The sequence below is a fragment of the Mytilus californianus genome, unplaced genomic scaffold (genome assembly GCF_021869535.1).
Source record: "Mytilus californianus isolate M0D057914Y unplaced genomic scaffold, xbMytCali1.0.p SCAF_16, whole genome shotgun sequence".
In the NCBI taxonomy this organism is placed as follows: Eukaryota; Metazoa; Mollusca; class Bivalvia; order Mytilida; family Mytilidae; genus Mytilus; species Mytilus californianus.
Window position 1 is genome coordinate 3,156,757 of NW_026262648.1, and position 17,493 is coordinate 3,174,249.

Consider the following 17,493-nt stretch of genomic DNA (forward strand, 5'->3'; position numbering starts at 1 on the left):
TAATTTGGTACGCCAGATGCGCATGTCGTCTACATAAGACTCACCACAATGGCTAAACTGATGAACGAGAACAATAGAAAATTACCTCTTCTTATGATGGAGCCGAGAAAAATAAATAGTACATGTAAAACAATGCCGGGGACGATACTGATCAAAAGTTATTTCTAAAAAACAATCGTACATTTTAAAGAAATCATTTGTTAAACTATTATAAGAAATATATATGCAATGACACGAAGTTTTATGTTCATTTTTTACAGAGATAATGTCATTAGAAACTTGTGAAACTGAAATTTAAAAAAATGTTAATCTTTCCTACATATTGATAAAAAAGAATTGGAAAAAATTATGTACATACAAAATCTAAAGATCTTTCAGATCATTTTTTAGCATGTAACAATTTCCCAAAATATACTAATTGTTCACATTTTAAGTTTTCAAGTACACCGGTCAGTTTTTTTCACGTGAACATTCAATATAGGAATATTGTCTTTTCGTGAATATAAAAATTTAAAAGTCATGTTTGTGCGGGTTAAAAAAATAAAGATACCTATTTTTATTAAGTAGGTTATCAGTTAAAAGATTTTTATTATTCTTTTATACAATTTAAGGAAAAGGTCGTCTCGATTTCTGTCCATATATTTGCGGTCTTCTCGATCTATTCACATTCAATGTTTTCATCGTGATAAGGTCCGTTTTAATTTGCTTAGTAACTTAATTTCAAATGTGATAATCTTTGCTGCATATCAATCGATTCCATTGGACTCCCCCCTGAACTTCTCTGATCTAGTTGTATACATGTAGGTATAATTGGTGTTTTCCAGAGAAGAATACAGCCAGTAGAAGAATATATTGGAGTTAAGAGTACTCCATGAATTTATTCGCATAGCAACATTTTTAGCCAATTTTTCACAGGGTTCATATAGCCTGCTGTACTCGTCGTTTGCTACTTTAGGAGGGAAATGATAACATTATATGAACATTTTGTTTTTATATCAATCTAATTTTATTGTTACTATTTACCAGAACGTTTTCTTGTGAATTTATAATTAATAGCGTCTTTGCTAAACTGAGAAAAACATTGAAAAGATCAAGATTTCTGTGTTTACAGGGGAGGTAATATTTTGTCACTTGATTTCCCACTGCATCAGTAACACTCTAAGCAAAAGATTTTGTGATAACTTTATAATATTTGAATTATTGCCACCAGAAATATATCATAAGATTTGACAATACTGATTTTAATACATTTCACACCAAAATTGTCTCCCTTCAATTTGAACTTCCTGTTGACATGTAGACACCATATTTCCAAATTTTACGACATATAATAAATTTGAGTCACTGATATATTTTATTTTTAGTTATCTCGTCTCAAGCTGATACCATACTGAGTTAATTTATTCCCTTTTCTTTCTTTGTTTTACTTATTTTTTATGTCCCAACTAGGGGCATTATGTTTTTCGGTCTGTCCGTCCGTCCGTCCGTCCGTCCGTTCGTCCGTCCGTCTGTACCGCTTCAGGTTAAAGTTTTTGGTCAAGGTAGTTTTTGATGAAGTTGAAGTCCAATCAACTTGAAACTTAGTACACATGTTCCCTATGATATGATCTTTCTAACTTTAATGCCAAATTAGAGTTTTGACCCCCAATTTCACGGTCCACTGAACATAGAAAATGATAGTGCGAGTGGGGCATCCGTGTACTATGGACACATTCTTGTTTTTTTTAATATTTTACTAATTTTTACTTTTTAAACATATGGTCCCTTTGTCTCATTAAAAGAAACTTAAAGATTATTTAAATCCTACAATTTTAACCTAGGTAGAACAATAAATGATGTAAATAGCACATATATATAAATACTTGTTTTTCAAATCCACAGTTCTCATCCGCATACAAACTATTAAATTTTAGCGTCCCATCACAGTATGTTAATATCCTTGTAAATATTTGTTAAGTGTTAAACCTATACCCCAAGTCGGAGTGTTCCGATATATAACGGAGGATTATACCTGTTCAGAACAGAACAGAGCAGAACAGAACAATATGGCTGTTTCTATGAAAACCAATATTGTCGCCTTAAGTTAGGCGACTGGGCGAACGTTAAATTTAGTCCCTGAATTTTGGTTGTACCGAATGTATATATTTGCAGCCATGTCTAGTAAGAATGGAGATGTTAAATCTGATGCCTTGTGTAAAGAGAGTGCCATGCTAACTGCACACTAAGAACTCTTTTACCAACTCTTAAAAGCGGTCCGTAGGTGTCCTGGGCAAGGCTGAATTTTTGTCCCTGTCCAATTTACCCTCATTTTCTTAAGAGGCAGTCCAAATTTCCAGCCTTTCATCCTAGTCAACCCCTATTATAGGACCTTCCTATTGTATATATTGTTAATTTGTTCTCGTCCTGAACATGCATGAAATGTTTGCCACTGAATGTTAAGCAACTAACAATCAATCATTGTTGATGAAACAACACTCATGATATTGCATGCTAAAATGCATTTAAAAACATTCTTTCAAGGCATGTGCATATACCGGTTAATCAATGTTTTCCAAATTAAGATACAAGAGGGTGGGAGGTCCATGAAAAATTAATGTGAATTAAGTTTTTATCCAACATTGACTTTTGATGTGGTCCATAAATTATTCGAATGATTTATAGTTACTGTAGTCTTATTTCAATGAAACATCAATATAAGGCCATGTCAGATGTTACAAACAAATTACCTATTCCATCTTGAAGTCTTGTATTCATCCCTTTATCGTAAATCCATCTGCATGCGTATTATGAACCAATTAGCCTAGACTGAAGCATTTTATTGTTGCTAATTGTGGAACAATTTAACCATATCTGAAATATTTTTGCTTGAACGAGTCCATAGATTCGTTTTTGCAGTTGTTCACAGTCAACCAAACAGGATCATAGACAATTGTACCAGCTTTCTTGGATGGCTCCTCATATACTGTTATACCAATTTGATATATGCAAACGTTTATTTTTTTGCAGATTGTGAAGACTTGATTCAACAAAGCAGATAACGATGGTCAGAATGCTTAAGATTAAATATAAATATGTGGACTATCAGTTTGGTTTCATCCCTGATATGTATAGAATATCCAAGAAGTACTCCTGTAATATATTTCCATCAGAGTCTCCTGAAATATATTTCTAATTTTATTGAACATTTAACTCTTCCTTCAAATGTTGTTTGGAACAATGTAGTGCGTGTCGAAGAACATTTACAGAACTAAATAACTAGAGTGGTTAGAAAGGGTTTCAAACCACAACGACTTTGATTTTTTCATACTTATCCACCTAGTTTTAAAGTAACACAGACCTTGGGCAACGAGATATTCAAATATACAGATTTAAGAGGACCTGTACAAAACGTAAGTTATTAACCATATTAATGTGATATTGTACGTAAAGAAGATAATCAATAATGTACATCACATTAGGACAAATTTTCTCAACACATTATATTAGCTGCTTGATTAAGGTATTAGGTGCTGAAAGTTCACTTTGAAATCCAACACATTTATATACTCCCACAACACTTATAAAGTGGAAATTCTAAACAATCATAGGTAGTAGGTGTATTTCTTTTGGATTTCAACTAAAAGATCTAGATCTTACGTCACTCTACTGGATGCCAAATTCCATAAAAAGTGTCCATACAAACAACGTTATATTGCTGGGTCTGTCAAATGTTCCACGAATACTCTTTCCAAATTATAAGCATATATTTTATCAGCAATCGAAACCGGGCTTCGGAGTTTCTGTGAAACTGCCTCCTGTAGGGGTGGTGTGAATAAGATGTGGATGCTAAAAAGTTTCAAAAGTTCTGTTAGAGTACTACAAAATGGAGGTCCCTCTCCCCATGCAATAGTATAAAAGAATTTGACTTCTCTGCTCTAAGAACTAGTTTTTGTCGAGCCTGCGACATTTATATCGCGAAAGCGAGACATAGTAACTTAGATTCCGATGTCGTCGGCGTCGGTGTTGTCGGCGTCGTTGTCTGCGTCAACATAAAGGTTCAATCTGTAGTTAAAGTTTTTTTTAGACATCAATAACTTTGTCAAACCTTTATAGAATTTTATGAAATTTGGACAGAAGCTTGTTTATGACCAAAATACAGTATCGAGAGCAAAAATTTGAAAATATTTATTTTAATTTTTCCGTTTTTTACTGATAAATTGACTAAAGTTATTCAGTTAACTTTGTCAAACCTTCATGGAATTTTATGAAATTTGGACAGAAGCATGTTAATGACCAAATAACAGTATCCACAGCAAAATTTTTAAAATATTTATTTTTATTTTCCCTTATTCTACTGATAAATAGACTTAGTTTTTTTACAGTTAAGAGTCAAAAAGTTTGTTTACACATCAATTACTTTGTCAAACCTTTTAGAATTTTATGAAACTTTGGCATAAGCTTTTTTAATGATTAAGAGATAATGTCTATAGCAAACTTTTGAAAATATTTTTTCGTTTTCAGTATTTTTCTGATAGATGGACTTAGTTTTTTACAGTTAACATTTACAGACAGTCTGGGATTAATTTTTTTTTTGACATGATAAATTTGTAAACCTACATGGATTGTTATGAAACTTGGACAGAAGCTAATCTTCAAGACCAAGAAAAAGCATCTAAAGAAAATTTAAATTCTGTATTTTACTGATAAATGGACTCACCTTTTAAGACAACACTTTTACACTGACAGCAGCAATCGCAGGCGAAACACAGGGTTCCGTGGAACCCCTTACACATTTTCCTCATTCTCAACTTAAAGACAGATTGAAGGAATAAGTGCAACTTTGCTTGGTGAAACAAAATGACAAACGCAGATACAAATATCATATGTAGAAACTGGTAAAAATACTTTGTAAAAAAATACACTCGATTTGAACAAATAGTACATCAAAATGCTAAATTTGTTTTTAATCAACATATTTGTTACGCTTGGAGGACGTGTTTTAAACAGACATATGGCATTCATATGAGAACCAACTGTACCCCTTTGTTGCTGACTCCATAAATTAGTTTCTGAAGAAAAATGAAAGGAACGTAGTATTATTCTTTATTTGCACTTTCCGCTACATTAATGATGTCCTATCACTGAATACAGTCATGTAATTCAAAGTTTGGTGACTATGATGACTGCATTTATTCCGATAAACTTGAAATCAAAGATGCACCAGATATAGTTATATCTTCCTCATGTCTTGACTTGCATTTAGAAATTGAAAATGAGAGTCAGTTGAGAACGAAAATTTACTTTCCCATTGTGAACTTTTCATTTCTGTGTAGCAACATTCCATCAGCGTCTGTACTTGGATTGATACGATATTCCAGGGCTTGCCTTTTCTATCATGATTTTTTGATAGAGGGTTACTGCGTATAAGGAAGCTAATGCACCAAGGGTTCAAGTGGTAAAGTTCAAGTCATCCCTTCGGAAGTTTACGGACGCTATCATGATTTGGCTTCGTTATGGAAAATGTGTTTTGGAAATGCCAATGTATACATTTTAAGCTAGTCGTACCTGTTTTCCTCGATTGTGGCAATACCGAGTTTTAACTTACATGAGCAAAACGACGATTTCATCCCCTTTTTGTTTGGGTTCGAGTTGCTCAATCTTTGGTTTTCTTTTTAATGTTTTGTTATTGTTGTTTGTCTTTTCGTCGTTTTTATTTTTGGCCATGTTGTTGTCTGTTTTGTTTTACTTATGATTTTCTATTTCCCCCTTGGTATCTTCTCTCTTTTGTTTACAAAACATAATACTATTGGTATATGATGTTTAAAACCTTTTATTATTATACTTCATGTCAAAATGCCAGATTTTGATTGGTTAATACGAAGTAGATAATTTACCATATCCCATGGTAAATACTCTATTACCCTTCACGGAGACGCTTGATCCAGTGTGCGCTTGATTAAATACGAATGGTTGATATGTACAAGACGTCATAGTTTATTACTTTTAATTTGACAATTTAATAGACAGTAAAACAGAAAATTCAGTGTAATAAATTAAATAACACATACCTGAGAGGGTGATAGAGCAGATTGTTATTCCTCGAAAAGACATTGTCAACCTTGGCTTCGTCGCGGTTGACAATGTTTTCTCGGGGTAACAATCTGTTCTATCACCTCTCAACTATGTCTTATTTATATAATGTTTGCATTGTGTATATTGTTGTATTGTTTGCCTTCAACCCCTCGGGGTATAAATGTGCATTAATTAATGAAATATAATAATATGTTCATGTGATTTTGAGCTGGCGATAGAAATGAAATGTTGTGAAACATAAACCAAATCCAGTTTTGTGTCCTTATGGACAGTCTATCATCTCTGAACTTATATACATCCTGTGGCACCAAATGAAAACTAGATTCCGCTGAGAGTTAAGTTTTTTTCAGTATGTATATAACACATGTAATCTTTTCGATCGATATCTAAAAATATTTCGCCATAATGATTAAATCTTAGATAACTGCTCATAAAAGGCTTTAATTTGAATTATCATCCATTATAGAATCAAAATGAGTTCTTGGCAAAACTTCACTTTGAACACCCCTTCAGATATTTCGATGCTTATTCTGTCAATCAGAGGGGTTCAAAAGGAAGTCTTTCCGAGGTCTTTGCTTTTATCTGTACAGTTTTAAAGTTTTTCACTCGTTTGTTTATATCACTAAGGCAAATGCCTTTGTCGGGCATGTTTGTTTCATTTATCGTAACCACTCAACGACAAGGAATTTAAATCGAATTTTTACTTCTCGAAAACAGCACGTCGTAATTGTAAACCTACAAAGAGTTCGCGTGTGTGACTGAGGTTTGTGTTGTCATTCTTCATTTCTCTCTGTAATGTTTTATGAATTAAAAATTGCCTTTCTTTTTATATTTTTAGTTTACCTGGCCCTAAGGACCAGGGTGTGCTACTATGATCACTTGGCATCCGTCGTCTGTCCTTCGCTAATTTTAAAAATCTTCTCTGTTGAAACTATTTGGCCATCGGAATCAAACTTTGCCACGATCATCATTGGGTATCTTGTTTATAAAAAAAGCGTCCGGTGACACTACCTGCAAACCAACATGGCCGACATGACTACAAATAGAACATAGGGGTAAAATGCATGTTTTATTTCTATTGGCTTGAAAACCTTTACAAATAGAGGAAATCTGACAGAAAATAAAAGATTGTGGACACTCGGTTGGTGTACATAAGTATCGTTTACTTACAATGTAATACGTTGTTTCTGGAAGAATATTGTGTTAAGAACAAAAAGTTCAAGAAACTGAAATGGTCGAAATGGTGTATTCGGTCTCACTTAAAAGTTCGGATTTTATAAATATAAATATTATACGGCACTGATGGACAGACTTTTTGAGGGTGAAAAATAATTTAAACAAGGCCACTACACTTCGGTAGAAAAACTGACAATCCTAATCAATAAAGATTTAGAGTCGACTGAATATTGGGTCCTCAATGCCATTGCAAAAAAACCCATGTTTTTTTCTTTTGTCTTGAAAACCTATACAAATAGTGGAAATCTGACAGAAAATTAAAGATAGTGGACACTAGGTTGGTGTACATAAGTATCAATTACCTAATACTTTTTAGTGTTTCTGGAAGAATATTGTGTTAAGAACATAATGTTCAAGAAGCTGAAATGGTTGAGATGGCGTATTCGGTCTAACTTAAGAGTTCGGATTTTAAAAATATAAATATTATACGGCACTGATGGACAGACTTTTTTGAGGGTTAAAAATAATTAAAACAACGCCACTACACTTCGGTAGAAAAACTGACAATCCTAATCAATAAAGATTTAGAGTCGACTGCACCTGCCACGTGCGACGTTCGAACTCGCAATCTCAGTATTACCGGCTAGTGATACAGCAGCTGGACTACTTAGACCACTTGGCCACAGAGTCTCATTATAACCCTACCAATGAGTCTTTGAATCTTTTCGGACCAAATATACTAACGAACAAACAGAATATGTTCCTTAACAAATTGCATCCTTCGGTTTTTGATTACCTGTTAAGGTTACGGTGTTTATCCGATAACAAGGTTTTCAGGATTTTGGCAAATAACTCCACAAATACAAAATTAAACGACTCTTAGGGTGCGTTCCGGATTGGAATTTGTGAGCCTGAAAGAGACTTGTCTTACAGTTGTCAAAGTTAGGCGGAAAACGAATAATTATAAGAAGAAATTCAGTAACGTCTTTCCCTTTTGGATAAGGAAAGACCTTAATTATTCAAATATTTAGACTTAGATTCATTTTCAATATTTAAGGTGTATTTTAAGTTGGTGAAAGTCCATTCCTGGGCAATAATGGGCGGAGGCCCTTACGGGCCTATGGGCCTCCGCTCCATTTATTGCCCGGAATGGACAGCTATTTATACTTTCTCTAAAACGTGATATGACATTTTTTATATGACGTCATAATCAAATATTAATTTCAGATAAATATAGGAATGGCATGCAGTCAAACCTGTCGTAATGGTCACATCAAATAAGTTGCCACATCATCTAAGTATCATTATGAATTTAACATTGTTTCTTTAGTTGTTATTGAGTTTAAGCGGCGACCTCCTTAACACATTCAGCGGTCACCAATTTTTCTACGAAATCGCCGTTCCGACTCCTAATAACGGTCAATGTGGACTGTCAGGGAAATTACATAACCTTAAGTTGCCATATCACATGATGTGATATTTTTCGAGGTTGAATTTGATTTCACGTGATCAAAAATGAAAAGGAACACAGATCTAATTCTATTATAAACTTTTTTTTAAACCAAATTGATTTTCTGAATGTTAAATAACATTTTCTGTTGTCTACCAAAAATGCCTTTTACGAACTAGTAAGCCGTTATTAATTATTGTTCTGTTCAAAACTAGGCCGTATAATGCAATATTTCAATATTCTCGTTGAGTTTTTCTAATAATGGTATTTCTTCAGGTCCTCTTCTTGTGGTTTTTTAAGAGGAAAACTAGAAAATTATTTCATGTAATGTGATGCAAAGTACTTTGATCAATGTGAACTCAAATAACTTGCAGATATATGTACTTTTAGTTTACACAATGCTGTCTATGGTTTACCATTGTGATTGTCTCCTTCTCTATTTTGATGATTCCCTCCAGATATCGTTTATTTTTTGCTTAAAGTACTTCAGTATGTAAATGCCTTGTGAATTTCCTTTGAACTTCCAATATTAATTTGACGTTGATCGAGATAGAAAAAGTGTACCTTTATTTTGCTCTGAAGCTGTAAGGCATTAAACACATTATATAGTAACTTGATGACATCTGCGATTCAATCTTTTATTAAATCGGCTTCAATTAAGTTTAACCACCCTTAAAGATGTATATATTTGTTATAACCTTTATTGTATGCATATGAGATCAATCGGTGTTTGTTATTATAAAAATATTCGTTATGAAAGATATCAATGGGTGGGGGATTTAAAAGGAAATGTGCACAAAAACTTGATTGTTTTTTAACTGAGTCATGCAATTGTTGTATTCATTAATGTATGAGCTTTATCATATTCAGAATTTATAACATGCGTGACGCACATATATGTAAAAAACAAAGTTAAATACCATATAATAAATAATTTGGTAGGTTCGTGAAAAACAATGAACTTCTCTGAAAGATAATATTTCTTGTAGAATTTTACTTAATTTAGACGGGCAGAAGTGGTAAAGTTTCTAGTTTGACAGACTGTAAGGATATACACACTTACAAGAGCTATAATAAATGAACATAATACACATTTATTTCATAGTTTTAGTCTCGCCAGCGACGACAAACACAGAATGCGAGACATATGGCTTAAAATCGGGCGTAACTATTTTTATAAAGATTTATATTTCAGAAGGTAGAAGACCTGGATGCCTTAATACCTTGTTTGCAGATATCTTATGTTACGAAGTTTATGTCTGTCATATGTCCATTGTCCTTGACTTCATTTTTCCAACATTTTCTTCGGAAAATGCCTGTACCAAGTCAGGAATATGGCAGTTGTTTTTCACTAGTTCCGTTGATTGACAGCGTTTAATTTTGTCAGTTTTTATGGATTTCTCCATTTTGAATTTGCCTTGGAGTACAGTATTTTTGTTATACTTTTTTTCATGGTTCAAAGACTGCTTGAAAGAAAAATTATGGTCTTTTTTGTCATGTTAAATACTAACTTATTATGAGTAATGGGATAACTATTAGTATATTTGGTATATGGCTTCCTTGCAGGGTTCAACTGACCTCGACCTCATTTTATGGATCAGTGAACAATGTTAAGTTTACGTTGCCAAGTCCGTATCTCAGATACTATAACTATAAGCAATTATATAGGTAATCTATATTTGGTGTGTAGAATGTTTGTTAGGTGTACATATCTGTCTGGTCGGTTTCAGATGACCTTGACCTTATTTTTATGTTTCATTGGTCAATACTAATTTTTCAAAGTTTCGTCAGTTTATCAGATACTATAAGATACTATAAGCAATATGTCAACTATATTAATTGGTGAATTGAATTAATGTAAGGAGTGTATGTCTGTCTGGCAAGGTTCATATGACCTTAACCTCATTTTCATGATTCATTGGTCAATGTTAAGTGTATAAGATTTAATCTGTCTTCCAGGTACTATAAGCAATAAGACCACTATATTTGGTGTATGGAATAATTGTCAGGTGTACATGTCTGTTCACCTCCCTTAACTAATTTCCATGGATCATTGGTAATGTTAAGTTTATGCGATACTTTTAGTAAAACCTTCATATAACAGACCTTCAACATGTAATTAATCATAAGTAAAGCAGGCGAGACATTTCAGCGTGTTCACTTTTGTTAATTTTTTTCTTCCACATATATACTTTTCTGTATTGGCAGCGGTATATTTTCGAGGTTGTTGTATTGGTTCAGAGACTCGGAAGAGTCAAGGGCCTACAGCTAATCAAGAAGCTATAATTATACCTGGGCCAATACAGAAACAGCTAGTTTATAACACTTTTAATTAAATGATTCTTATACTTCGATTAAACTAGAAACGTACCGTTAACCAGGTATAACAAATTAATCATATCTCAATTTAACTATTAGCAGTCAAAATGCACGTTTTGTCAATATTGTTCTAAGTTCTTAATCAACGCTAATACAATTCATTTTATCCAGCAAATATTAAGTACCTGCGAAGAACAAATCAGACTTTGGCATTTCTTATTTTCATCTTCTGCATTCTGTTGTTTCTCTCAAGCTTGTGCAATATAAAAATCTACTTGGGGCATTATTCATCAATAATTATCCAATCAAATCATAGAACAGAGTTAAAGAAAAATGATTAAAAAACCACTTTGACCATTTTTTTTTCTACATTTACAATAGTGGAAACAGATCAGTGTGGATGGTATTCCGGTAATTCTATGAATAGTGTTAGTGTGTATGACAGTGTTTTCTACAGCGAGTTTATGAATTGTGGTGTCCCGCCAGATATTGTTTTGACAAACGGTTTCTTCTATGTCATTCGTATAGGGTTTTGTGTTAAATTGTGTTCTACAATAACAGCCATTCGGAGTTCAGTAGCAAAACCTTGCATCTGACACCAATCTCAAAATGAATAGAGGAACATCTTAATCTACAAACAAGGCACATGGTTCAAGTCAACATACGACTCTTTTCAGAAGTTATTGCCCGCCCTTAAATGACGATTGTTACCTATTTAGGAGTTTTTGGCTACATGTATAATCTCGAAAACAATAATTGATAGAGAAAAACTTTCATGCAGCAAATTTGTTCAGCTAAAAAAATATTTTGTATACGATTAACATGGCCGAAATCGTATGTCAATTCCTTATAGTAGGTATTGCACTGAAATGACAATTTTCACACATTTTTGCATTTTTGGCGGACGATAATAAATAAACATCAATATATTAATATATATATATATAAAACGTCTAGATATTAGTCAACAATCTTTCTTACGAGGGCGCGAGTAACGATACCTGTACACAACAAATAAATTATATAAACGCCTAAAAAGTGTACAAAACAACACCAATATTAGAAAAATTCGTAAGGGTTCCGCGGCACCCAGTTTCTCGCCTACTTTTGCTGTTAGTCGCAGGCTCAACAAAAATGGGGAAAAAATATTAAATATTTTCCTCTAGATACTATCTTTTGATTGTAAGAAGTTCTGTTCAAGTTTGGTAAAAATCCAAGAAGGTTTATGAATCTAATAAATGTTTTAAAAACTTTAACTGCAGACTGTACGTAATGTTAACTGGAATAAAACTAAGTCCATTTATAAGTAATATACGGAAAAACAGGAAATAAATTTTTACAAAATTTCCTTCTAGATACTAGCTTTTGATCATAAACAAGCTTCTGTCCAAGTTTGGTACAAATCCAGGATAGTTTAAGAAAGTTATTAAAATTTTGAAAGCTTTAACCACAGAGTGAATGTAATGTTAACTGGCAGAAAAACTAAGTCCATTTATAAGTAAAATACGGAAAAACAGGATTTTTTTTTTCACAAAATTTACTTTTGAATACTATCTTATGATCATAAACGAGCTTCTGTCCAAGTGTGGTACAAATCCAGGATAGTTTAAAAAAGTTATTAAAATTTGAAAAACTTTAACCACAGAGTGAATGTTATATTAACTGGCAGAAAAACTAAGTCCATATATGAGTAAAATACGGATAAACAGGATTTTTTTTTCTTAATTTTCTTCTGGATACTATCTTATGATTATAAACAAGCTTCTGTCCAAGTTAGGTACAAATCTAGGATAGTTTAAGAAAGTTATTAAAATTTGAAAAACTTTAACCACTGAGTGAATATTTGTGGATGCCGCCGACGACGCCGGACGACGACGACGACGATGCCGACGGAATGTAGGATCGCTATGTCTCGCTTTTGCGACAAAAGTCGCAGGCTCGACAAAAAAGAAACATTAAATGTAAGTATATATATTTCGGATAACAGATATCCTTCATCCGTATGATTATGATGTTAAATGAATCATATCAATCTATTCTGATTTAACGTTAACAATCTTTAAATTTATACAATTAAAACCGAACAACGCTTGTACAATTCTAAAATTTCAAAAATGACGTAGGTTAGGTATTTACAACAGAGACTGCATAGATATGCTTCTGACAAAAATAGTAATGTGCGATATAAACTGGTACATTTTTAAAAATTTCAAAGGTGACGAAAGTTGAGTTATTAAAACAAAGACTGCGTAGAAATACATTCCCAATGAATAGCACTGACCGATTTGAGCTGGTATGATACTCAAATTAGACGAAGGTAAAGTAATTACAACAGAGGCTGCGTATTTACACATCCCAAATAAATAGCAGTTTGATATTTTTTAAAGTTTTTAAAATTTTGACAAAGGTTAAGTAATTACACCGTATCTGCATATTTATACATCCCGAATGAATAGCACCCTTCGATTTAAACTGATATAGTTCTAGAATTTCAGAGTTGACAAAGGTAAAGGAATAGCAACAGAGACTGCGTAGTAATATGTAATATAAACCAAATGAAAAGCACTGTGCGAATTAGAACCACACCTTTTCATTGATCCCATTTGGTGCCAAAGATTTTAATTTTCTGATCCAAAATCTTTCCCGAGTGAGTCTATCCTCCCTAGACCAAGCAGTGTTGTGGTCTATGATTGTATTGGTCAGTCGATTGAGATCTGCCTTATTGTGGGCAGGGGATCTCAAATGTCGACTGAGAGGCAGGTCTGGCTTGCATTCGTAGTCGCTACGATGGCCATTCATACGTTTGTGAAATGGCTGTTCTGACTCGCGAACATACTGTTTACCACGTATTATGGTGTATTCCGTACCAGTGGATTGACTGTTAAAAGTCTGGGTATTCAGTATTTGCTTGCAAGTCAGACATCGTTTGTTTCCGCATCCCTTGCAAGAGCCCACAGACGAAGAGCCTGATCTAGAGGATAAATTAGCGTTCACCAGCAAGTCTTTGAGGCTTTTGGGACTACGGAAAGCCAGTACAGGTGGCTCGGGAAAGATCTTAGATGATTTAGAATGTTTTTCGATTTCTTTCCAATTTTCGCGGATAAGGTGTGATAACTTGTCAAATTTGGGATGGTAAGTCAGCACAAACGGCACTCTTTTGTTGACCTTTTTGTCTTTATATTGTAAAAGTTCATCTCGGCTGATATTGTTAGCACGAGAGAAACCTTTATCAATGTCTTTTCTTCTGTAGTCCCGATATTGTAGGTAACCGCGAAGTTCTTGTAGTCACCTTTGTGCAGTATCATTGGTGGAGCAAATCCGTTTTATTCGTATGGCCTGGCTGTAGGGAATGCTCTTGGTGCAATGCTTATGATGACAACCCAAAGGAGAAAGATATGAATGTTTGTCTGTGGGCTTGCAATACAGATCTGTAAATATGATTCCATCCTTCACTTGCGTAGCAGTGTCAAGAAATGTGATCTTAGAGTCAGATATTTCATTAGTGAATTTTATTGAGGGATGGGCATCGTTAGCATGTTGAATGAACACATTGAGTTCTTGTTCAGTATTATCCCACTTCATGTCAATATCGTCAACATAAAATCAATGGTCAGTAAAACAGGCGAGACATTTCAGCGTGTGCACTCTTGTTAGCATAACATATTGTGCAGTGATGTGCCAGTCCTTTCGATAACAATCACCTGTGTTAAATCGCCTACAAATAGTGCGACCATCTTTTTGTTGTAACTATTAAAGCCTGAATTTTGATCCTTATATAACTAGCATTGTTTGCACTACGTGACACATTATGGATCTCTTGAATAGCCTTTACTGTAGTACTATCTGGTTTCTGAACAAGATGAAACTCCCTAAGATTAGATATATAAGTACCCCATTTGAATTTTTAAGCGTCTGGCGGTCCCTGTACTCCATATCATAAAGTAAAACACTAGCCCAAACATTGTTAGCTGCTAACCGAAAATAGATTGTATGTAACACAAATAGTGTTGCAGTTCCCCATTTACTAAATTTCCACTACCAAGCATGTCATTCATGATCTCAATACCAACATAACCATATTGTTCAATGGAGACCTGACCAAGTGTCAATTTCTTTGTTAACCCATCTGTACAAATTTGGTTACATTTACCAATGTCAATTACGTGCCTGCTCTCTAAGAAGTCTTAGGGGATTTGGCCAAACAAAGTCTGTTATCTTACGGGCTTTCTTACCTCTTACACCCGAGTTTTGCAGTTGTAACTGATTTATATGTTCTTGGACTTGATCTACCACACCAGAAGATGGCCAGGTAATTATACGTTTACTCATTGATTTTTCCTGTCGAAGACGTTTAATTTCGTATTCAAGGGAATCATATTTTGACTGTAGATCTTTTAACATTTTGGCCATAGCCTTTTCTGGACCATGCACTTTTACCGTTGGCGAGCCCTGCCGCTGGCGACTGAACTGCATCTGGCAATGGGCTAGAAATTACCCTTTCTGCAATAGACGGGGTCTTCAGTGATGCTATGACAGTATCTAGAGGATTGCCTGCTGTTGCCCTACTGCTTCTTCTTGACTTTTTTATGTCCCCACCGTAGCGGAGGTTACATGTTACCCATGTCCGTCCGTCCCGTCTGTCCGTCCCCGAAATTGGTTTCCGTTCTCTAACTTTAGTTTGCCTCAACCAAATATTATAAAACTTATACAAAATACATATTACCATTAAACACAGATCAAATACGAAATTGGGTAGCGTCATTTTTACCGTTCATGAGTTATGCCCCTTTATGAATATAAAAATTGCTAAATCTGTCGTTTCCGTCGTCTAACTTTAGTTCGCTTCAACCAAATATTATAAAACTTATACACAATGCATATTATCACAAAACACAGATCAAGTTCAAAATTTGGTGGCGTCACTTTTACCGTTCATAAGTTATGCCCCTTGTCCCTAATTACAGAAATCAATTAAAAAAAATCAATCTACTAATGAACTCAAAATCATTAACTCATTAATAAAACTAAAAATCAATAAAACTAAAAATCAATATAAAGATCAACATACTAGTGAAATCATAGCGTTCCTTTATTTACATTGAAAATGACGCACAACTAAAATCCCTAACAACAGGACCAACATCGGAAACGTTTTTGTATTTCCGTTTCTTTTTTGACAGATTCTGAAGTTAAAATATGGTTTAATTTAAAAAATAATGTAAACAGACTTCGTCCCCTTTTACAGGTAACGCCTGCCTCATATTAAACATAAAAATTGCTAAATCTGTCGTTTCCGTTCTCTTACTTTAGTTTGCCTCAACCAAATGTTATGAAACTTATACGCAATGCTCATTACCATAAAGCACAGAACAAGTTCGAAATTGGGTGGCGTCACTTTTACCGTTCATGAGTTATGCCCCTTTAAAAGGAAAAAATGCTAAATCTGTCGTTTCCGTTCTCTAACTTTAGTTTGCCTCAACCAAATGTTATGAAACTTGTGTTTATAATCACAAAACAGTCTTAATAACGTGAATCCTGCATCTGTATGTGGAAGTTGACTCATGCGTTTTTACACATTCTCCATTTATTTTATGTTAAATTGTCAATGCAAAAACTGCGCCATGCGGCTGCTTATATCATTTATTTATAACTGCATCTGCCGCTTACATCATTAATCTAATGATTAAACTGAATACCAGATTATAAAAGTTGCAAACGAGAATGGAGTGAGAAGTACCATTTTACATCAAAGTCGGTATTCACTGAATCCCTTATTTCAGTTTATTTATCTACATTTAAATCTCTTGTTGAATAAATACGCCCATACAAGGTGCTAGATTCAACACATTTGTTTGTGAAAGGTAATTATCATAAAATGCTTTGAAATTCTTACTTTCCTATTTCATTTAACTCAAACACTCTAAAACTATTTAAGTCTGACAACTGGAATTTCATTTTGATTTTTCATTTATGTAAATTGCTTTTATTATCTTTTGTATTGCCCTTCATGACAAACTACATTTTAAAATACGATTATGAAAATCATCATGTGTAGATATAAATGATACAAAGCCTTAAAGTTTCTTCGTTCATTTATATTTCGAAGATCTTATTTGAGTAACGGATGTAGCTTACAGGTACTTTAAACTTTTAAATCGATTCCAATGGACACGACGCGTGTTTCTGGTACAGTTTATATATAAAACATAAGCTTGGGGCCAAACGTTTGGAAAGCTAAATACATTAAATGAATGGCATCAATCCAGATGATAGGAACATAGCAGCTTTTTTTCTGAGGGAGCTATAACTTTAGTTTTATTATTCAAATTGTTCGACATGTAAATTATAAATATGTTGAATCGATATTTATTATTCAAATTATGTACACATATTAAGTCAGATAAAAACAATGGACACTGCGAGGATGGTTCTTGGAAATGACGCTGTATCGTACAAATAATACACAATGTAGTTTA